The sequence below is a fragment of the Ictidomys tridecemlineatus genome, chromosome 14 (genome assembly GCF_052094955.1).
Source record: "Ictidomys tridecemlineatus isolate mIctTri1 chromosome 14, mIctTri1.hap1, whole genome shotgun sequence".
In the NCBI taxonomy this organism is placed as follows: Eukaryota; Metazoa; Chordata; class Mammalia; order Rodentia; family Sciuridae; genus Ictidomys; species Ictidomys tridecemlineatus.
The window spans coordinates 49576326-49600672 of NC_135490.1; the positions used below are offsets into that span (position 1 = coordinate 49576326).

The 24347-nt window shown below is 46.0% G+C and overlaps 1 long non-coding RNA gene across 4 annotated transcripts in view; it reads left to right on the plus strand.

Moving 5' to 3' along the window:
- The first annotated feature begins 371 nt into the window (after positions 1-371).
- Positions 372-24347, plus strand: part of LOC144370378 (uncharacterized) — an 86822-nt gene continuing 62846 nt past the window's right edge. For 3 of the 4 annotated variants that reach the window (XR_013430358.1, XR_013430361.1, XR_013430360.1), the window contains exons 1-2: positions 374-590; positions 8472-11206. This is a non-coding gene — a long non-coding RNA (uncharacterized LOC144370378). Of the gene's footprint in view, positions 591-8471; positions 11207-24347 lie in introns of all 4 variants that reach the window. The other variant, XR_013430359.1, reaches the window with a different exon arrangement.

A 24347-nucleotide genomic window follows, 5' to 3' on the forward strand; every position in this document is an offset into this window, starting at 1 on the left:
AGAGCTGGGGTTCGGAGTCAGCCTTGCAGGACAGCCAGCCTTGGGATGAAGTGTGCTAGGATTTGGGGCACATGAAGGGTGAAGGATGGGTTCCCGGTCCCCTGGCCCAGGAGGTGGAGGAGTTCTCCATGGGACACCTGGGTGAGGACAGGCCTGAGCTCCAGGGGAGGAAGTAGCTGTCCCCAGTGTGGGTTCTGGGGCTTCTCTCTGTGCCAAGCCTCCATTCCTCACAGCCTCCTGAGTGGGTGGGTGAATGAAGCAGATGGGAGAGGCCAGCTGGGGGTCAGCCCACTGGACTGTCTCTGACAGGGACTAGTCTCTGGAGGCCCCTACCTGGGATCAGGCCACACCAGACCCTGGGCCTTACCATCTGCTGCTAACCCACCTCTTCATAGGTGTTACCCAGGAGGGCTCCGCCCAGCCCTCCCTTGGAGCCGACCAGGAAGTCCCATCTGTGCTGCAGAGACTGCTGGGCCCTGAGGCTCCAGGCCCTTCTGCAGGGGACTTTGCCAGCCCCACCCCCGGCCCCAGGGAACCACTGGCATTTCAGGAGGCTGGCCCCCAGGCTCCAGAAGCCTCGGGCACACCAGGTAAGCCCTGCAGGGAACTGGCTGCAAGGACACATCCTGTGCTGACCCTGTCCTGGCCAAGGAATGTCCTTGGGCTCTGAATTTGCACATGGCCACCCCAGCGTTCTCAGCATGGTGTCAGTTAGGTGTAGGTCTGGCCCAGTGTCTCTCTCAGGACCAAGAGTAAGGCAGCTTCGTCTTGTCTGTCACCACCACCAGCTGTGACAGATTGGTGCCCACAGGGGATGGAGAGGCAAAGGCTAGGGATGGCATCTCTGTGGGAGGCTGCTGGATCAGAGTGGCCACAGAGTTCTGGTGTCCAGGAACGCGGTGATGGAGCAAACCCCTGGTGTTGCTTGGCCTGCCTTGGCACTGGTGTTCACTTTCTCTGCTGCTGCTTTGGGGAGCAAGCCGAGCCCCTTCCCATCCTGGGCTCCCTTTCCCTCCACTCATTCCCTGTGTCCTGCCTGAAGATGGAGGGGTTCCCCTAAGTTCAGCCTCCATCCAGCCCTGTCCTTGGAGGCCCAGCACATTGCCCCTCCCTGCCCACCCAAGTGCTGGCTCCAGCCTGAGATGCCTCAGTTCACCTGCAGCCAGCCTCAGGGCCCTGGAGAACCTCCCCAAGGGCACCACCGCCTGCTCTAAGTGACCACCTGGTCACCCTAAGCCCTACTTTTCTAGCCAGTCTGCTAGGCTATCCTCTGTTTTGTCCCTGGCCACTGATAGAGTGGGCTTGTCTGTGTGCTATGGCCACAATACAACTTGTAGTGCTGGGTGACGTCACCTGCAGTCTCTCCTGCCCGTAGGAAGCTGCCAGAGCCTATGACACCCATGGCGTGGGATATAGCCACTTTCCTGGGTCACCGACCTGTGCTGTCAGGATGTTACCTGGATGGTAGCCTAGCTGCTGGGCAGGGACACTGAAGTGGGTGTCCCTGGTGGGGCAGGTGCCTGCAGAATGGATCCCAGCCAGCATGCACATGCTGAGCCATGGGCTGAACCTGGGCTTTGGGGACAGTCTCACCCATGGCCCCCAGGTCCCTGCAAGCAGTGGTCTTGCTGAGCATACACACACCCTGGCCTGGTGATGTGGGGGACAGCTGGGCAGTGCAGGGCCGAGGAGGGTCCCTTGAGCCCCAGCCCAGCTCTGTCTCACGAGGCTCCTCATCTCCCAGCAGCTGAGATCCCAGAGGTGCCACAGCCTCTCATCCAGGAAGTCCTGGAGCAGGAGACGGTGACTGGTTCTGGGGCCCAGGGACAGACCGTCCCCATCCGGTAACCTCCCCCAGTTAACTGAGTCATGAGATGGGGGCAGTCCTGCCAAGGACAGCTCATGGGTGGGCAGGTCCATCCACTCTTGGCCGTGTGGTACTCAGAGGTAATGGGGTGGTCCTGTGGCCTCCTGTGCACTCCTTGGCTGCCCCAGGCCAAGCCAGTAGGCAGGAAAGAAGGCCAACCTTAGGGAAGGAGGCGCAGGAAGCCCCCATAGCAAGGACCAGGGTCTTCCATCTGCACACCTCATCCCCCCGCATGTGGGGAAAGCCTAGGACCCCATCTTGTCACCTCTAGCCAGCAGAAGCTCACCTAGCTCTGTGATTCCAGGGTGGAGGGTGCTGCCTGGCCAGGGGCAGGTGCCGGGCAGATGCTCTGGGATGTCCACAGCCATGTAATCACAGAGACCACACAAAGGACCTATGTGTACCAGCCCATGTGCTAATTAATTAGACAAATAGAATTTGTTAATTAATTAGACACCAATTAATAAGACACCAAATAGAATTCACACATGTGCAATTAATTAGACACAGTGTAGGCACTGGGCAGATCACCTCCCCTGAGCCCTGGTAGCAAGGGATGCTGATACATTTCTCTACCATCGTGAGACCATACCTAGAGCCCACTCTGAGTGGGAGGCCAGTGAGACCCCCCAGCATGTATGGATTGGCAAGCTTGCTCCTCCTGCCCACCCCTCCAGGGCCCAGCTTGGACCTCTCACAGGTACAAAGCAGGGGAAGGTAGGTGGTGATCTGGGGACCATGACCTCAGGGGGTACTCAGGGCTGAGCCAGGACACATCTGATCAACAGCAGCCCTGAGACTTTAGTGACCTGGCCCACACACCTGCAGGTTAAGCCACCTAGGAATGGAGGGAGCATCCTAAGACTCTGGGGGTGGGACAGATTCATAGCAGGACCCAGCCCAGGATGGTCATCCACCCTGGTGTCAGGAGTGTGACCCAATCTGCAGAGAAGGGACACACCTTCACACACACAAACCACCCACCCAACACCGAAAGTCGAGTTGATGTCACTGCGTCTTGGGCAGCAAAGGTGACTTCCCTAGCGTGGTGTAGCTGTGCATTGTGTAGCAGCAGGGTGTGGTGGCTGCCATCAGCAGTGACGGTCCAGTCGTTGTCAGGCTGTACCATAGTTCCGTTGATGTACCAGGTGGCTTTGCCCACTGGCAGGGCCTCTCTGAGCACACAGGTAAAGCAAGCCTGTGTGCCGGCTTGCACCACCACATCCTTGGGGGCCTCCAGGACTTCCAGGCGCCAGCCTGCAGTCAGGGGTGGAATGAATGCTGGTGTGTAGGAGGGTCCAGAGAGGGCAAGCCCAGCATGGCCCACTGGGTCTCCCACTGAGTGGGAGTGGACAGAGACCCCATCTCCACCAGCTCTCCCTACCTGCAGAGCCCCACGCTGGAGGGGCCTGGGAGACACATGCCCTGCACTGGAAGCTGCACTCCAGTCCTGGGAGCGCTGCCCAGCCCCTGGAGGAGTCTTGGAGACCCCCTTCAGGCTCCCCACATCTCACTCCATTCCCTAGCCGCTTGTCTCAAAGACTGATATCCTGCCTCCAGCCAACTCTCCAGGCCCTGCCCTCTCCCAGGTGTTCACAGCCCGCAGACTCACACCACCCAGCCGGCTCAGTCACAGGCATAGACAAAACCTGTCATGTCCCAACAGCACGCCTGGCCCTGCTGTTGTGCAGGTACACTCCCCCCATGGCCCTGCTGATGGAGGCCTCCCTGGTCCTTGGCCCCTGTCCCCACTCCCTCTCGGGTTCTCTTGGCCATGGGTCCCCCAGAAGCACAAGCTCAGCAGCAGCATACCCTGATCAGGCAGCTGTGCAGGACCCCAGCACTCTCCCAGAGGCCACCAGCCCAGGTGGAGGACTCTCCTGCAAGCTGCTCCTGTCCCAGGCCCCATCCCCTGAGTGAGCAGTCCAGACAACCAACTCTTTTTGGAGGTAGAGTGGGGGTTCCCAAGGAGCAACTTCCCTTCTGGTGGGAGAGTCCTGGAAGCCACCTTGGGCTGCCCAGAAAGTGGCCCAACCTCCTGTGGGAGAGGTCTCACCAACCTCCGCCCCGTCAGCTCTCATTGCCATTACCTCTGACGGTGAGGAAAGCAGACGTGACCATGTCCCCAGCCAGGAAAGTCACCCGACAACTGTCCTGTGGCCTCAGGTTTTTGAGCAGCAGTAGGTGTCGCAGGCCGTTCTCGAAATATACCACCTCCGCGTTCTCCGAGGTGTGCACGGGCTCATCGTCCAACAGCCAGGTGTGGGAAGCCACCTCAGGCCAGGACAGCTGGCACTCAAACAAGGCCTCCCCGCCCTCAGGCACATCCACATTCTCCAGGCCCTGGACCACAGTGTTCTTGGCTGTAGGGAGAGCAAGGCTCAGGGACTGCTGACCTCACTGTCCCTTGGGAGAGCCAGCATTTTCAGGAGGGCGGCACCCAGGCCTGTAGTGTTCCCTCCACACCCTGCCCACCCTTTGGGCCCCTCACATCAACAGTGGTCTCCTGACCACAGGAAACTCACAGGTGTTCACAGACCGCAGACTCACACCACCCAGCCAGCTCAGTCACAGGCATGGACAACCCTGTCCTCGTGTCCCAATAGCACTCCTGGCCCTGCTACTGCTCAGGTACATTCCCCCCATAGCCCTGCTGATGGAGGCCTCCCTGGTCCTCGGCCCCTGTCCCCTCCTCCCTTTCAGGTTCTCTTGGCCATGGTTCCTCCCAGAAGCACAAGCTCAGCAGCAGCATGCCCTGATCCAGCAGCAGTGCAGGCCTAGGGCAGGTTGCCTGCCACCTCCCAGGCCTGTTCCCACTATGTAGGTCCCCTGCAGTGCAGAGCTGGCTGTTGCTGCCTGCCACTCCACCATTGCTGCATGGCCAGAGCCACGCCAAAGCCGTGCTGGACCTGGGCTGCCCGCCAGGTGGCCTCACCTTGCACTTGTAGCAGTGCCACCACGCCAGTGCCTGCGGCCTCACAAGAATAGATGCCACTGTCACAGGGCAGGGCTGGCCTGAAGGTCAGCCTGGCCAGAGTCCAGTCCTGCTCTATGATGACATGGTGCCCATCTGCGTGTACCTCCCACTCGTCCATCTTCCATGTGGCCTGCACCAGCCGTGAGTATTGGCAGAGGAGTTCGGCAGAGCTACCCTCCTCCACTGCCAGGTCCTGCATGGCACTGACCACCTCCACCTTAGGATCTGTCGGCCAACATGCCGGACATGCATCAGCCCTGAGGAACAGCACCACCATGGCCCACCCACCCCCACTCAGTGTTAGTGGCTTCAGTGGCTGCAAGCATGGAGCTTCATGGTGACAGTTTAGCAGGAGCTGCCTGGCATGTGGCTAGGAAGGGAACCCACAACGAAGCCCAGAGCCCTCCATCAGACACACCTCACCCATGAGCATAGTGCCTAGGCTTCACCTCTGCCCAGGCAGAGCTCCTCTGGCCCCACATACCTGCTGGCCCCCAGAAACATACGCCACTGGAAAGGCTCCTCTGGATGTCCTAGGGCCTGCCCCAGAACCCAGAACCCCTGCCCTGCTTGCTCTTCTCCAGGGGCCTTGCTGCCCACCCAGGGCCCACATTCCATCTCCATTTGTTGAAATCTCAACACATTTTACATGACAGCACATAGCAGGAACCAGGCAGAGCTGTTGGGAAGAGGCTAGGGAGACCCTAGCAGCTGTTACTCTCCCTGTCTGGCCAGCTCCTCCCCAGAAGGGCACAGATCTCAGCTGAGCTCACAGCAGAGGAGCAGATGTGAGCAGGGACAGGTAGGCCAGGGCCAAGGGCATGGGCCTCCCCTCAGAAACCCAAAAAGTCCCCCAAAGGGACTGGCCCCCATGGCTGGGGATGTGCAGCTAACTAGGTGACTGGTGGCCAAGCAGGCGGCAATGCACTGGCCCTACCTGGCAGGTGGCAGTGGACCTAGCCTCCAGCTAGATCTCCCATTCAAAAGAAAGAGCTGCCCACTGTGCCTCCTGGGGGTGCCCAGGGTAGGTGGCACATGTATAGTGATGCCCAGCCTCTGGCTCTCGGGACAGTGCCCACCTTCAGTGCCCATCTTTCCCCTTTCCCCAGGAGCCTGCAGGAAGCGTGTGGCAGCAGGAGCAGAAGCACCAGCATGGGGGAGTCCCCAGTGGTCAATACCTTTGACCAATAACTTGGCTGTGGAGACCAGGGGCCCTGTGCGGAAGGTGATGGTGCCTGAGTCAGCCACCCCCAGGCCCGAGAGTGTGAGGGAGTGAAAGGTCCCATCAAGCACAATGATGGCACTCTGGGGGCTGTCCTGTAGCAAGGTGCCATCCAGCCACCAGCGGGCCTCTGGCCCACCCGCACGAGACACCTCACAGGAGAACGTGGCCACCTCCCCTGCGAAGACGTCCACACTCTGCAGGCCACGAACCAGGCACAGTGCAGCCTCTGCATAAGAGGACAAGAAGGAGGGCTGGGTTCATCACTTAGAGGCTACCTGGGGCTACTGGTGCAGGTGTGTCTTATGATAGCAGGTTTTGTCTTTATGCCCAGTTCCTGGCCCAAAGCTCCTAACCCAGCAGAATCTCCTGAAAATGCTGCAAGTCCTTCCGTTATATATAACAGGCTCTTTTTTTCTTTTAATCACACCTGAGATTATGTTAATGGGGTGACTCAGGCCCAGCCCTGAGACAGCTTCAGGAAAGGACTGGTCACCAAGAAGATCAAGTGATTACAGGGTTACAAGGCTCAGCCCCATCCTCTGAGAAAGCAGGGTGGTTGGACATCAATCTCCATAAGACAAACTCTTAACAAGACTAGATGAGCTTCCACAATGCTGAACACAGGCTGGGAGGGCAGCGTGGAGAGGACATGGAATCTGTGTCCTTTCCCATTCTTGTCTTTCACCTGGCTGTCCCTGAGCAGGATCCTCTGCAACAAGCTATCCAAGATGAGTGTGTCCCTGACTTCTGTGAGTTTCCCTAGCAAACTGGTCAAGCATGAGGAGAGGACAGTGGGAGCCCTCACTTGAAGCCACTCAGAAGTTTGGGTAGCAACCTGAGATTTGCCATTGACATCTGAAGCTGGGGAAGCCTATGGACTGAGCCCTTAGCTTGCAGGGTCTGTGCTAAATCTGGGTAGATAGTGTCAGAACTGAATCACAAGACACCCAGTAGGTGTCCACTGGAGAACTGCTTATGTCTGTTGGGACTGTCTGGTCAAATGTTCTAGGTTGAGGAAGTATGACAGGAAGAGAATAGTGACCATTCTCTAGAACAGATGTCAGAAATGGGATGTGCTGGCCTAGTTCTGAGACCCACTGGTGTGGGGCCACCCTGGGGCCTGCTGGCACCATCCAGACCAAAAGGATGACCTGAGCCCTGGGGTCTAGAAATCCACCCTCATCACAGAGGGAGGCACAGAGACCACCACGGTGAGCCCAGCTCACACCCCATCAGAACACTACAGGTTTCACCCAGAGGAGGCCATGCCAGGCATGGTACCCTGATCATCAGGAGAGCAGACAAGCCCCAAGCCCCATGACTGGAGCTCCTTCTAGTGCGGATGCCTCGTCTGACCCAGGTTAGGGCAGGAAGCAGAGGTCCCAGCACCTGCTTCTCCCCAGGGGTGGTGGCTGGCCTCAGAAGGGGACCTCTCTGTCCTTGGGGGCACCTTCAATCCCAAGAGGGCACCTCATCCAGTTTTCCTCTGAAGTCCCTCAGCCCCAGGGTTCAGGGCCCTGATGCTGGATCCAAATATTCCTGTTCCTGTCACACAGAAGGTCCAAGCTCAGGGCCTTTCCAGATGAATCATGGCTGCCCTCCTGTGCCCTCCATACAGTCTCCATCCTGTCTACCTCCTGATGGACACTCAGGGTGGTTGGAGGAAGAGGATACCAGCATCCACGTCTAATCCTCCCATCCCCACAGGCCAGCCAGTAGGACCAGACAGAGACTTCTTCCACCACCTGCTGCCTAGGGCCAGGCAGGGAGGATGTCACCCCCACCCTGTGCTTCTCTGAGCACTTTCCACAGGCCATCCTGGGGCCTCCTTGTGAAGACAGAGACACTGTTCAGCTTGGTAAGGCCTAGATGCCTTTACCCCAGGAGGCGGGCCACAAGGGGCAGGTGAGAGTCACTGGCAGACACCAGAGCCCATCAGGACAGTGATGTGTGGGGCAGCCCCCATGCCCACCCCAGCAAGCCCTCACTCAGGAGCCTCTCCACACTCCTCCCCTTCAATGCACCCCACCAGCACCTGCCTTCCCCAAGTGTACATCTGCACCTCCTTCTCCTGCTCTGCCAGCTCCTGGGTCTTGCCCCGAGCAATAGTTCCCAGGCCTACCTATCACACCCCTACCTGGACATCCATTCACACACCTAGGCCCAGGGCCCTCCCCCTGAGATCACTGTCCTGATGCATAATGAGCCATCTTTCCCAGGCTAGGGACTCAGAGCCATGTCACCCCCACATAGTCATCGCCCCAGGAACACACAAGGCCCTTCCTGCACTGCTCCCATTCAGGAAACCCATGACACTTCATCTTCATCACTCAACCTAAGGCACTAAGTAGCCTTTCCCAGCCCCCAGGCCACAGAGCTGACCATATCTGTTTATTCTTTAGGTTTTTGGGGAGGAGAGCATGAGATTCAAACATACACTGTCTCCATGTCCAGCTCCACCAAGCAGACGGGGAATCCCTGAGGGCAAAGCTACCTTTGGACCTCAAGGTCCAGGACTTGACCATGGTAGGGGCTTGCTCAATGGTGAGTAGATAAGCGGTTTGATAGTGGCTGGTAGATGGTTGATGGGTGGATGGATGGATAGTTAATAGGTTAGTGGATGGACAGAAGGATAATTAACTGGTGGTAGATGGATGAATGTGTGATAAATGGATGTACAGAGGATGAGTGGAAAGGTATGTGGATAGCTAGATATGGAAGATAGGTAATAGATGAATGGAAAGTGGAGGGTGGAGGGATAGATAGATGGATAATGGGTGCATGAGTGGACAGTGAACAGATGGTGGTAGTAAATGAATGAATGGTAGATGGATGGATGGTTGATAAATAAACGTATGGATAGAGATGGATGGATGGGAGGGTGGATGGAGAGGTGGTTAATGGGTGGATGGATGAATGGATGATTGGTGTGGACCGATGGGACCAGTCTGAGAACCAGGAATAGGGCAGTAAGGGAATGCACTCAAGAGTGACCTGTGGAGTCAAGGTACAATCCAAGTTGAAGATTCCTAAAGTCCTGTTTGCATTCTGGGGCCATGTGCACCATGCCTGAGTCCACACAGGTGTCACGCATCAGCTGTTGCATCCACACCTTTGAGCTTGTGTGGTATGCAAGAGCATTTCAACATGGATGTGTGTGGGCCCACATGGACCATATCAGAAGGTCAGGCATTGAAGATGATGTCCAGAAGACCCTGTCTCAACCTCAGGGTCCAAGGCAGCAAGGCTCTCCTACAGAGAATACCAATCCTGGCCTGTGCTCCCCCTATACACAGTATTCCTCAAGATCTTCACCAGCCTGCCTCACTCCATGACTTAAGGGATCAAGGACTGGAAAATTGCTAAGTCTAGGGTTTCTTCCCCACACCAACACACACACACACACACCCACACACACACACACACACACTCACACACACACCAGCTGCCACTAGGCAAGATGCTATGGTGTCCAGAAAACAGGCATCCACAGGCCAGGGCCTAGGTATGGAAGAGAGCTGCCCACCTGTGACTTTCAGCTGGGCTTCTGAGCTGCATGAACCCACTCGGAAACTGATGGTTCCCGCATCTTCAGGGGTCACCTGAGGACACAGGGAGGAAGATGCTCAGTCCTGGCCAACTCATCCTGACAGGAAGGACTGGTCCATCTAGCCAGCCCCCAGTGATGGGGCTCATCACCTCCCTAACCCGACCCCCTAATGGATGGTCTTTCTGAATGGAGCTGGAACCATCCCTGTTCAAGTGGAACAGGTCCCAGAGCCCCACCTTGTGCAGGGTGAGCAAGTGAAGCATGCCCTGCTCCATGGTGATGTCATTCATCTCGTTGGCCTGCAGAGGTACCCCTCCCAAAGCCCAGCGGGCTTCCTGGCTTGCAGCTCTGGACAGCCGGCACCGGAAGTGGGCATCCTGGCCTTCATTCAGCTGCATGTCTTGCAGGGGCTCCAGGATGGTTACCTCTGGGACTAGACACAGGGTAGGCATGGGTGTCAGCCTCTGTGTCCAGGATGCTCCCTTCTTTAGCATAGCTTCCATATCCTGGGGGTCCTCCCTGGTGACCCCACCCCAATTCCTGAAGACAGTACATGGGGGTGTGTTATCAGTCCTTCCTCTAGCCAGGGCATGGGGAGCACCAGTCAGATGCATGGACGCATGCATGCACGGACGCTCGCAGGGATGCACGCACGCACGGACACACTGCGAACTACTTCTGTGCAGTGGGTTTCCTGAGGCCTAGAAGTTTCAGGCAGATGGTGGAGAAGCAAGTGGCTTCACGTAGCTGAGGACCTACCTTCGGAAGGCTGCCTGGCCTGCTCTGCTCCTGGCCAAGAAGCTTTGTCACCCTCTGGGATGAAGTCCCTTCTGGCTTTCCACTTTGCAGTTCCTGGTGAGGATGTGAGGCTTCCCACAAAGGCAGCCTGGTGCTCACCACGGTGCTCCTGTTGGACATTGTGGATCCCAGTGGAGAGCCTCAGGTAGGGAGGGCACTAGTGTGTCCAGCAGTTTGTGGAGTGCAGCACTGGCTGGAGCGGCATCATGGGACCAGAGCTGGGTAAGTAATGCATGGGGAAGAGGCAAAGTGTGTCTCTCTCCCTGTAAGGAGGTTCATGGATGCGCCGACCCTGCTGAGTCCTGTTTGGGATAGGAACCTTGCTGGATAGTTCTTAGGGAACTTGGAGCAGGGTGGGGTAGGAGGTGGAAGGGGTAGGAGATGGGTGAGGTAGGAGCTCCGTGGGGTAGGAGCTGGGTGGGATAGTGCAGGGGAGGGGATGCCCTGTGCTGTCCCTAAGAGGCAGTGCCTGAAGGGGTGACCATGCTGAGGCTTGTGGGGGAAGGGTCCTGGCTGGAGATCTTAAGGGACCTGAGCTGGGTGGGGTAGTGTCTGGGGAGAAGGCGCACTGTGCCTGTTGCCACTAGGCATTACTTGGTAACATTTCTGGGCAAAGCCCCACCCTCAACACACAGGTGAGTGCATGAAGCACACAAGCTTGGGCAGGCATATTGCAAACTGTTTCTGTGCTCTGCATTTCCAGGCATCCAGAAGTGGCCAGTAGACAGTGGAGAAGCATGTCCTCAAGTACCTGAGATCCTTCCTGCTGAACCTGGGAGCAGAGCCTAGGTAGGGAGACTTCCAGTGTCCTCAGCAATGTGTGGCGTATGGCCCTGGCTGGAGAGGTGTTGGGGGACCAGACTGGATGGGGTAGGTGCTAGGTGTGGTAGTGTGTGAGGAGGGGGCACGCTGTTTCTGTAAAGTGGTGCCTGGAGAGGAAGCTCATGCTGAGGCCTTTGGGGGCACTGCCCTGGCTGAAGAGGCTTCAGGGGAACGGAGCTGGGTGAGGTAGTTGGTGGGGAGGGGCACACTGTGTTTGTACCTGTGAGGAGATGCCTGGAGGGGGCGCTCTTGCTGAGGCCTGTAGGTACAAGGCCCTCACTGGGGAGGTGTTAGGGCACCAGGAACTGGATGGGGTAGTACATGGGGAGGGTACTTGCTGTGCCTGTCACTGCAATGCAGTGCCTACAGTGGATGCTTGTGCCTGTGGGGGTGCAGTCCTGGCTGGAGAGTTATTGGGAGACCAGAGCTGAATGGGGTGGAGCTTGATGGGGTAGGAACTTTTGTGGGGAGAAGTGCCTGTTCTTGCTAGGGGGTAGCTGGAGGGGGCAGTCGTCATGAGGCTTCTAGGGGCACAACCCTGGCTGGAGAGGTCTTAGGGGACCAGAGCTGGGTGAGGTAGTACCTTGGGAGGGCTGAACTGTTTCTATAACTGTGAGGTAGGGCCTGGGAACATCCCTGCACATAGCCCCGCCCTTGACACACATGTGCATGCAGTTTGCACATATTCACTGATTCATGCAGGGACTTATCCCAAACTGCGTCTGCACAGTGGATTTCTGGGCAGCCTAAAAGTGTACTGTAGATTGTGGAGAATCTGGGGCCTTCAAATCACACAGATTCTTTCTACTGATGGCTGCCTGGGCTGCTCCAGTCTTGCTCCTAGACTATGTCACCCTCTGGGAAGGTGTCCTTGCCGTCCTTTCTCATTCATGGGTGAGGATGTTGGGCCTCCCACAGTGGCAGCATGGCCCTCACCACCACCTCCTGTTGGTCTTTGTGGACTTATGAGGACAGTCTCAGGTAGGGAGGACTCCAGTGTCCCCAGTGGCATGTGGCATATGGCTCTGGGAGGAGAGGTTTTAGAGAACTGGAGCTGGGTGGTGAAGGAGTTCGGTGGGTAATGTGTGGTGATGGGGCACACTGTGCCTGTCTCTGCGAGGCAGTTACTTGAGGGGATGCCTGGGGGGGCGCAGCCCTGGCTGGAGAGGCATTGGGGACTGGAGCTGGATGGGTTAGAGCTGGGTGGGGTAGTGTGTATGGAGGGGGCATGCTGTGCTGGCCCCTCTGAGGTGGTTCCTTGAGAGGAGCCTCTTTCTGAGGCCTGTGGGGGTTGGACCCTGGCAGGAGAGGTGTCCTGGGACCAGAAGCTAGGTGGGTTAGTGTGTGGCTGCAAGGTGATGACTGGAGCAGACACACGTCATGAGGCCTCTGGGGGCGCCACCCTGGCTGGAGAGGTGCAGAGGGACTGGCAGCTATGTGGGGTAGTGGCTGCCTGCTCTGAGTGAGTGCCTGGAGGGGGCACTAGTGCTAAGGCCTGTGGAGGTAGGGAAGTGGGGCATAGGAGTTAGTGTGCTGTTCCTGGGTGCTCTTGACATGAGCTGAGTGGGTGTGGCAGAGGTTGCAGGGCAGTGGGGCAGAGGCACTTGGGTGCTGTTCCTGGGTGCTCCTGGAGGCAGCTGAGTTTGTGTGGTAGAGGTTTTAGGACTGGTACCTGGCTTCAATAGTGGGGCCTTGTTGGGGGAGTAAGTGTGAAGGGAAACTGGTTGGGGGCTGGCCTGAATGGGAGGATGTTAAAGGGAGAAAGCGGAACACCTGGTTTAAATGGGAGTATACATGTATCATTTTTAAAGCTGTGTGTATGGTGTATCATTTTAAAAGCTGTGTTCTCAACTTTATCTGCCAGTGTTTTCTTTTGTTCGTCTCCCCAAAAGAGTAAATTGCAAGTTTTTAGTATAAGTCTATTCTCTACATTCTGTACATATAATTTATGTGTTTTTCTTGTAACTTATATTTTATTACAATTAGGTGATTTGTAATGATTCATTGTTTATATATCAATGACTTTCATATTTTAAATCAATCATTTTTATGGAAACCATTTTTGTAAGTCCTCATTTACTTTGCTTTTTAGTTCACTATTTCCCAGTAAGTACAATTACTCATCCATTGGCATTTCCCTTTCTGCTGTGCAAAGGGTATATTCATTCTGAAATACTTTGATGTGTATTTTGTCCAGTGTGTGTTACTCAAGCTTCATGGAAATTTAATTATCAGTTGTTTTTGTCTTAAAATGGGAGATAAACTGTAGTTGAAATGGTCAGGTTTTTAAGGCATTTGTCTTGTGACATTTTGCTCTGTTGAGACATGCATTTTGTAAGTACATGTCTTTATAGTAACACACATATTTCATGTCAATATTTTTGTTCATAGAACCAGTTTTAGTAAAAAAAGTTTTTCTATTTTTTCACTTCATCATTCGATATGTTTGAGCCTCTGTTCATGTTCTATAGGTGGGAATTTATTATGATCACCATCTGATAAAAGAAGCTGGTAGCAAAGTTAGGGTTAATTTCTATTTTTACCACAAGGTCATTTGTTATAACGAGGTTTTACTTAGGGGTTTTACAAATTAGCATCAAAGTAGGCAATTAAGAATATTAACATTAACCAGCACTATTATAATTAATTCTTTTTTACTTTTGGGATTTCACAGTGGGATTGAGATTATATGAGGAGTATCATTTCTTAGAAGTATTTTTAAGTGTAGCAGATGCAACCAAGCTTACATATTTCCATTAAAATATGTAGCCCTGAATTCCTGGGCTGGGGTTGTGGCTACACCTCAACATATACGTGTGTGTGTGTGTGTGTGTGTGTGTGTGTTTGTGTATGCTTTGAAATCCTGTCACTTTAGATTTTCAATTATGTAGAATACCTTTCTGAGTGTTGATTATATTTGTATAAGTTCATTTCATAGTTTTTTTTCTATTTAGAATACCTCAAAATGCAAATGAGGGCTCTCATGAGGAAATTAAATGTGGAAATTTTGGTTTCCCACAGCAGTTCTGTGATGTATCCCAGGGCCTCCAAGCCCCAGCTAGTGGTTTGGTTTAGAATGATGATGGTGTAAATGGAGAAAAGGGATGCATACTTGATTGTTTTATTTGTTCATATGAGTTATAATTGAGAATAAAATGTATTTTGACATACATAAATGGAGTATAACTTCTCATTCTTTTGGTTATACATGATGTAGATTCACACTGGTCATGTAATAATGTATGTATATAGGTTAATAATGTCTAATTCATTCCACTATTCTTCCTACCCTCTTACCCTCCTCCACTCCCTTCACTCCCGTCTGCCTTATCCAAATCACCTGTATTCTTCCCTAGAGGGCATCCTCCTATCTCAGTCTCTAAACTCATGGACATTACAGGTGTGCACCACAGTGCCTGGCTTTTCTTCTCATTTATTCTGAGGTCCCAGGCAATATTTCTTCTCTCAACAATTTATATTGTTTAACATCTCATAAGTACATATTAGTATGTACAATGTAATTACTTTGATTCCTGGGTAATATCTATCTCAACTTTTATCATTTTTTATTGTAAATATATTTTAAATATCCTCCTTTCTATCTAGTTTCAGTTATTCAATGCTGTATTCACCCGCCTCTGCCATAGAACACAAGAACTTATTCATCCTAACTGTAATGGTGTTCTGGTTGACCAATCTCTCTCCATCCTCCCACCCTCTACACTCTTTCCAGCTTCTGGTAACAACTATTCTCTCAACATCTATGAGATTGACTTTTGTAGAATTCACATATAAGTGGAATCAGGTAATATTTGTTTTTCTGTGCCTGGATTATTTTATTTAACTTAATGTCCTCCATGTTTATCTCTGTTGTTGCGTATGACAGGACTTCTTTTAATTTTGTGGTCAAATAATATTTGTTTGTATATATCACATTTTCTTTATCCATTTGTTAGTTTATGGGCACATCTGTTGTTTTCATTTCCTGGCTATTATGAACAATCAGTAGGGTAGTGCAGGTGTTTCTTTGCCATGCTCATTTCATTCCTTTTTGTATACCCCCCAATAGTGGAATTTCAAGATATGTGGTAGCTCTATTTTTATTTTTTGGAGGACTCTCCATACTTTCTTCTATAATAACTGAACTAACTACATTCCAACCATCACACTCTTCAAAAATGGTTTTTGTGTCTTGCCTACCACATTTATCCCAATATTTCCCTAATATTATGACTTTCCAAGTATGAAAATATCTACCTAGCCAAACCCTTATCTCACTGTCCTAAATACTGTCATGTAAATAAAAAAGTTTTCACAACTGTTTCTCAAACACACAATGACAGTTTCTGTCTGGAACTTTACTAAATTTTTATGGAACTATATCTTTGACTTTCTCAATAATTTACATAGTTTATTCCAGTATACTTTATTTTAAGTGTTTACTGTGTTATTATAAAATTGATTTGTCATTTTTACTTTACTGTATTTGTTAATAATACCTCAATTTTACCTTTATATCCCAAGGGATTGAATCTAGGGCCTTGTGCATGTGAGGAAAGCACCCTACCAACTGAGCTATATCCCCAGCCACAGACTATATTATAAAAATGAAGAATTTCATAGATACCATTGAATTTATGTATTGAGATGCAAGAATAAATAAAATGGCCACATGAGTCATGAATAAAGAATAATTTGAGATTATTCAAAAATAATATCAATAAAGATGATATTAATTAAGATTTACTAATAATTAACATATTTTATGCTGTCAGTGATGAGAAATATAATAATGTTTTCTGATAAATAAAAAGAATCAGTATTTGCATATTTTCCTTTCCTAGAATGTTTATATGATCATTTGCTTTTTTTGTTACACCATTCTTTTGTTTCCACTTGAAAGACTGCCTGTAGCAATTCCAAAAAGAAATGCTAGTGGTAATTAACTCACACACCTTTTATTTTTTTGCCAAAAAGTTGTTATTTTTTCTTAATTTTTAAAGGAAATTATTGCTGGTGCTCTCTTCTCAGTTGTTAAATTGTTTTTAGTTTGTGTGTGTGCATTCTTTTTCTTTGAAAAATTAATACATCATATCTGACCTAAAGTTTTCTTCCAAAAAATCTGCTGATGTTTTTCTTTTTTTTTATGGATTGTTCAAAACATTACAGAGCTCATGATATATCATCTTTCATACATTTGACTCAATTGGGTTTTGAACTCCCTTTTTTACCCCAGATACAGATTGCAGAATCACATCTGTTACATACTCACATTTTTACATAATGGCATATTAGTGACTGTTGTATTCTGCTACCTTTCCTATCCCCTACTATCCCCCCTCCCCTCCTCTCCCATCTTCCCTCTCTACCTCCTCTGCTGTTGTTCAATTCTCTCCCTTTATTTCCCCTCCCCCTTGCCCCTCATAACCTCTTATAATTTTTTGTATCATTGAAGGTCTCCTACCATTTCCATATGTTTTTCCTTCTCTCTCCTTTTCTCTCCCCCCATTCGTCTTTGTTTACTGTTAGTCTTTTCCTCATGCTCTTCCTTCCTGTTCTGTTCTTAGGGGCTCTCTTTATATCAAAGAAGACATTTGGCATTTGTTTTTTACGGCTTGGCTAGCTTCACTTAGCATCATCTGCTCTAATGCCATCCATTTCCCTGCAAATTCTATGATTTTGTCATTTCTTAGTGCTGCATAATACTCCATTGTGTATAGATGCCACATTTTTTTATCCATTCATCTATTGAAGGGCATTTAGGTTGGTTCCACAGTCTAGCTATTGTGAATTGTGCCGCTATAATCATTGATATGGCCGTATCCCTATAGTTCGCTCTTTTAAGGTCCTCAGGGAATAGTCCGAGAAGAGCGATAGCTGGGTCAAATGGTGGATCCATTTCCCTGCTGATGTTTTTCTAAAAGCTCCATCTTAGGAGATAAATCACTCTTCACTTCTTACATTCAAAATTTTTTATTTTCATTTTATTTACTTGTTTATTTATTTATTTTCTAGTTGCTGATAGACTTTATTTATTTATTTATTTATGGTGCTGAGAATTGAACAGACTTTTATTTATTTATTCATATGAGGTGATGGGAATCAAACCCAGTGCCTCACACTTGCCAGGCAAGTGTGCTTCTGCTGAGCCACAGCCCCAACCCATCAAAAATCTTTATTTTTAAATTTTGATTGTTACAATTTTCCTCACTTTGGGTCCTTTTTGTATTCATCTTAATTATTTTTCTTTGAGTTTCTTGAATTTGGGTATCCATTTTCTTTCTCAGAATTGAAAAAAAATGTCTTATTTTTTCAAATGAGTTCTAGTCACCCTTCTCTTTCTCTTCTTTAGAGATACATGCAAAACACATATTTGTCCTTGTGATGTTGTCTCATAAGTCCCTTAGAGTTTCTTCACATTTAAAATTTTATATTTTTAATTTTGTTTTTGTTTCAATCAATAATTTCAAAAAAATATTTTATTTCAATTATTGTTTTATTTAAATACTGTCATGTTGGCATTTTTACACTTTACATGCATTTTCCTGATTTTGTGTCATTTTTTTAATATTTATTTTTTAGTTGTAGTTGGACACAGTATCTTCATTTTATTTTTTTATGTGGTGCTGAGGATTGAACCCAGGACTTTGTGTGTGCTAGGTGAGCGCTCTACCAATGAGCCAGAATCCCAGCCCTTTTGTGTAGTTTTCTGCTGTTTCCTCATAACACATGTAGGTATTTTTACAAGGACTATTTTTCATTTCATGAAATTATTCATAGACCTTAAAAGTCTTAGGATTGGTCTTTGTAGAGTTATCTCATTTATTTGATTTATTTGTGTTTCTGTGTTTCTTCATGTGTCTTGTTATTTCTGTTATAATTTTTTGTTTTGTTTTTGCATTTGAAGAAACAGCTACCTCTTCCAGACTTTGTGAATCAGTTTTGTATGGGGGACAAGTTTCACAAATTAGCCAGAAATTTTGGAAGCCCCTTGGATCTTTTATGGGAGTGGTTCTTTTCTGGACTTGAAAAATGATTTCTGAATTAGGTTTGCTGGTTTCTTAAGAAAGTCTTGTACTCTCTTCCTCCCCTTGGTGTCTCATTGCTGTATGGTAGAGTCTGATGCTTAGACAATCCTTTTGAGCTCTCTCTGGTTCTCAGCCCAACTCAGGTATTGAAAGTAAGAAATTTCCTCATATGAGCCTTAAGACAAGTGAGACAAATCATTTCCTCAGACATCTGTCTCTCCCTAAACAACACCTATAATATTGGAAGCATATCCACCCTTCCTCCTAAGAAAGTAGTCATGAATTATGTTTGTCTTGCTGGGTTGGGCATGGGGTAGATAGCAAGTGAATGGAAATGGCCTTTTTTTTACCTCTTTAAATAAAACTGTGTATTCCTGGAATACCCCAATTTCATAACTGGCTTATGCAATGTTCTTATGAGATCATTGGACCATAATCTTTGTGTGTCAATATTTGTGAGGAAGTGACGTCTGGGGCTTTATATTCTGAAAAATTTCAGACATCATTCAAGGAAAACATTTTTGTTTAATAAAAAAGTTGATACTAGGCTATTCATATTATAATGTGACTTTCATTCAAGTATAATTTCTTAAATGTGAGCTACATTGTAGCATAACATTCATTTTACAGGAAAGCTTCAATACACTTCGGCCACTTTTATCTTATGACCATTGAGTAACTACAAATAATAACATTTATGATATTTGTGGTATTGTTTAAATATCCGAAACCTTTTGGGTTTTCAAGTTACAATATTCTTGTAAAATGTGTATTATTTAAATTATTTTTCAATGCTGAATAGGTGAATGTATCCAAATAAAGTCATATGCATTCTCGAATTTATAATTCAATTTTCTCAAAAAAGTTTAGTCAAATAGTATTTTTTGTGAGCCCTGAAATAAGGGAATCTGATGAGCACACTTGAGATTTTTATATTTTAAGGTGTTAGATTATAAACCAAATCTGAAATCAAAAAGAGTTTTCCATTTAATTTTTAATATTTGATATTTTTCTCTCATTGTTTTATTGAAAATATTTTGCATTCCTTTAATTTGTTCCTCAGAGCCCCTATACATCCTAGATTTTACCTTTTAATTCTATCCCATATTTCATGAAATTCAGCTCCTATTCTCTTAACATCTTTTCTCCATGATCAAGTTTCTTTGCCAAGATTATGTATATTGCCTTTATTATGTCAATATCTATTTTTCAAATGATGTAGTCTGTTGATAATGCTTTCTATTAAATTTTTAATTTGATTTATTGATTCTGCAATTTCAGGAGTTTCCAAATTATTCTTCTTCAAAATCTATATCTCCTTCTTGACATGATCTTTCACTTCTAATATTTTCTCTCTGATTTCAATCTTTACCTCATTTTTTTACCTCTTATGTCTTCTTATCTTTGAACTTTCTAAATTTATTTTTTGAAATTTCCTATACTGCAGTATCAGTAGAGTCTATTGTTGAATCATTCTGTTTTGGATGTTTTCTTCATATTGTTTATGTATCAACCCATCTATTCAAATGGATCTGAAACAGTGGGGTTTCTACTCTACCAGCTTTTAGTTATCCTGTAATTTTCCAGTGCCTCAGATATTAAGGGAAGTCAAATAACTGCAAAAACCTATGCATATAACATATAGGATTAAATTAAGTACTTAGTTCCTATTATGACATGTACAATGTTGATTGACACAATAAACAGAAATTGTAGGGTCAGCAATTTCTATCATTAAAGATAGTAGTTAATTATGAATTATGTCCATCAAAAACTCAAACAATTGGTATTACCTATGACTTCCAGTGTTTTAACTGCTTCTATTGCATTAGTGGTGGGGTGTGACATTATACAAACTAACCAGTGGTAAGGGAAGTTCAAAATAGAGATAATTAAGAGTAAAGAAGAATATATTAGGGAGACAAAGATTTGCAATTTCAAAATAGGGCTGATCCATAGACAACATATTGTTCATTATTTATGAGGGGGAAGAGAATAAATAAAAATAAAAGAAAAATTAGAGGAAGAGTGAAAGAGAGAACAATGAGTCCGGCTTCTGTTGGTTTAACATCTATTTATTTATAGATTTTTAAATTACTGCATTATAGACATACACAACATTGAAATTCACCATGCTTTATTCATAGATGTACAAAGAGAGTTTAGTTTGTTTCATTCTACTGTTCATCCCTCTGTTTGTCCTCCATGCCTTCCATGTAACCCCTTTCACAGATATCTCTGTTGAATGCCCTCTTTTCCATTATGTGGTCGAGTATTCACATATGAGGGGAAATATTTGACCTTTGGCTTCCTGAGTATGGCTTATTTCACTTAGAATTGTGTTCTCATTTCATCAATTTTCCACCTAGTGCCATAATTTAATTCTTCTTAATGACTAAGTAAAACTTCATTGTGTATATACACCATGTATTCTTTATCAATTACTCTGTTGATGGGTTTGATGGCTGGTTCTGTAATTAGGTTATTATGAATCGTGTTGCTATAAGCACTGATGTGCCTATGTTTTTATACTATGCTGATTTCAGATATTTGGATATATACCAAGGAATGCGACAACTGGGTCAGATGGTAGTTCTATTCCAAGTTTTGAAAGAGCTATTCATCCAGTTTTCAAGAATGGCTGTACTAATTTGAAGTCCTACCAACACTGCATTTCCCCATGAATTATTCTTTTTTTCTTTTTAAAAAATTTTTTTCAGGTGTATGTACAGTAAAGTGTATTTTGACATATTATACATACATGGACTATAACTTTCCATTCTTGTGCTATATATACTGTAGAGTTACACAGTTGTGTAATTCATATAAGTACATAGGAAAGTTATGTCTGTTTCATTTAACTGTTTTTCCTATTCCCATCCTCTCCCTTCCTTTCATCCTTCTATGTCTAATCCAATAAACTTTATTCTTCCTTTCCCCCCAAATGTTCTGTCTGATATGTGGATCTCTGCACAATATTCTTGATAATTGGTATTTTAAGTGGAGTGAGATAAAATTTCCATGCAGTTCTTTTTGAATCTAATAGTTTTATTGAAGTACAGGGAAAGAGCAAGGACATTATAACAGACTTTCTCTTCCTTGCAGTTTTGATTGTCATTTCCCTGATGCCTAAATATGTTTTATGTATACTTATACACACACACACACACACACACACACACACACACACACACCACTTGTATTTTTTCTTTTAAGCAATGTCTGTTTTAGATTTTGTACCTGTTTCGTTTAGTAATTGGGGTTTAATATTTTTTAGTTTTTTTTATTATTCTGTATATTAATTTCCTGAGGAACAGATGAAAAATATTTTATCACATTGGTAAGCTCTTTGTTTACATTCTTGTTTCCTTTGTTGTGCAGAAGTTTTGAAATTTGATTTAATCTCATTTATTGACTGTTAGTTTTATTTCTTGTGCTTTAGAGGTCTTGTTAAGTTGATGATTTTGTCAATATGTTGGAGTGTTGGGCCACATTTTCTTTAAGCAACTGTAGAGTTTCTGGTTTAATTCCTAGGTCTTTGATACACGTGGAGTTGGCTGTTATGCAGGGTGATAGGGATCAAGTTTTATGTTTTTCACATATGAATACCCAGTATTCATAGCACCACTTGTTAAAGTGTTTCTGTTTTCTTCAACATATATTTTTGGCCCCTTTGTCGCATATCAGGTCACTTTATCTATGCGGGTTTGTCTGTGTTTTCTTTTCCATTCATCTTCAGGTCTGTTTTGGTGCAATATAATGCTGTTTTTTTTTTTTTTAACTAAAGCTCTGTGATATAATTGGATATCTGGTACCATGAAGATCTCAGCATCACTCTTCTGGTTCAGGATACATTTGGATGTTCTATGTCACTTCTGTGTCAAAATGAATTTGAGAAATGTGTTTTGTCTCTGTGTTATGAAGAATGTCTGTATTGTGAAGGATGTCATTGATATTTTGACTGAGATTGTACTGAGTCTGATCACTGGTTAAGGTAGTATGACCATTGGGATAATATTAATTTTGCTTTTTTCAAGATTATTGAAAGTATTTCCACTTCTTAAGATTGTCTTTGATTTGTTTTATTCACCATTTTATAATTTTCATTGTTGAGGTCTTTCATCTCCTAAGTTAGATATTTTCCAAAGTATTTTCTTTAGGGTTTTGAATGAGACATGTTTCTCAATTGTTTTGAAGAGGGTTTGCTATTGCTTATAGGACTGCAATTGATTTATGTATTATTTTCTTGTATCATCTCTTTTAGTAGATTTGATATCAGCACTATAAATTTCTTGATGGAGCATTTTAAATCATCTAAGTAAAATGTTCCTGTCATCAGTAAACAGAGGCAACAGGACTTCTTTTTCCTATGTGTATGAAATTAGTTTCTTCTCTTGCCTGTTTGCTCTTGCTGGGGATTCAAGGAGTGGTGAAAGTTTACTTCCTTGTTTTGCTATTGTTTTGAGAAAAAATGTTTTAATTTTTTTTTAATTCAGTTTGATGTTGGCATTTGGTTTCTCCTTCTATCACTAGTGCCTCTGGTGTTTTAACCTGAATGGGTGCTGAGTGTTGTGAACAGTCTTTTCTGAATCTACTGATTATATCATGGTATTTTTGTACTTAAATTTGTTCATACAGTAAATTTTGTGTGTGTGTGTGTGTGTGTGCGCACGCTCATGCATGCGTATGTGCATATGTATATATGTACACATATATGTACTTAAATTTTTTTTTTGGAATTGGGAATTGAACCAAGGCATGATTTTCTAATTAGGTTCATGTGCCACTATCCACTTTTTAATTTTTTTCCTATTTTTGTAAATGCATTATAGTATTACAGAACAATGGATTTATTGTTACATATTCACATATAAATCTAATATAAAAATAAGCAATATTATATTGCAGTGTTTCCCTTTGTTTCCTTCCCTCCCCCAGGTCCTTTTACTTTTTTAAATTTCTTCTTTTTAGATATATGTGACAGTGGAGTACATTTGGAGATATTATATATGGATGACATATACCTTATTCCAATTAGGATCCCATTCATGTGGTTGTACATGGTGTGGAATTTCACTGGCCATGAATTCATATATAAACATAGGAAAGTTATGTTCAATTCATTCTCATGTCTTTCCTATTATCATTCTGCTCTCTTACCTTCATTTCTCTTTGTCTATTCCAATGAACTTTTGTTATTTCCTCCTTGTCCCTTATTGTGTATTAGCATCCACATATAAAAGAAAATATTTGGCCTTTGGTTTTGGGGACTGACATATTTCACTTAGCTTGATAGTTCCTAGTTCCATCAGTGTATTGCCAAATGCCTTAATTGAGTTTTATTTAAAGCAGAGTAATGTTCTATTGTGTGTGTGTATATATATATATATATATATATATATATATATATATATCCATATATTCTTCTGGATATTTGATATTTGAGAGACTAGGATGAAGGGTCAGAAGCTTGGAAGAGAAAAGCTATTGGTATAATTCTGTAATTCCCAGGTGTCCTTATGGAGAATAAAATTGACACTTTCACCCCAGGCCATCTGTTCAAGACTACAACAGTACATCTCAAGTAGGGTACATGACAGTCACTTGGAGAGCTCACTCAAACTCAGACTTCTGGGCCTCAACTCAGAGTGTCTGACTCAGGGCCCGGGGTGGCCCTTCTTTATTTCTTACAAGCCCCCAGGGTTTGCTAATGTTCATGGAATAAACACTTCCAACTGATGGCCCTGGTCTAGAAATTTCAAGGGCAGTGAAGGTGACATAAGGTCCTCCTTGGGTCTAGTCTTCACCTTCTTTCCCTTCCTCTTTTCCCAGTGCCCTATAGAGAAACCTACTGTAGCTCCTACTTAGATCACACCTGCATATGTCCATGATAAGTTGGAGCACATGGGATCTTCCAGTCTCATGGGCCTTCCACAGTTTCAGATTTTTTTTCCCTGAAGACTGCAAGCTCTATCTCTGTACTTCAACCACTGTCTTCATATCAGTTTTTAGAATCTCATCTTTTGGATTGTTGATTTCCATGTGAATTTTCGAACATCGTTTACTCTTAGAATTCCACA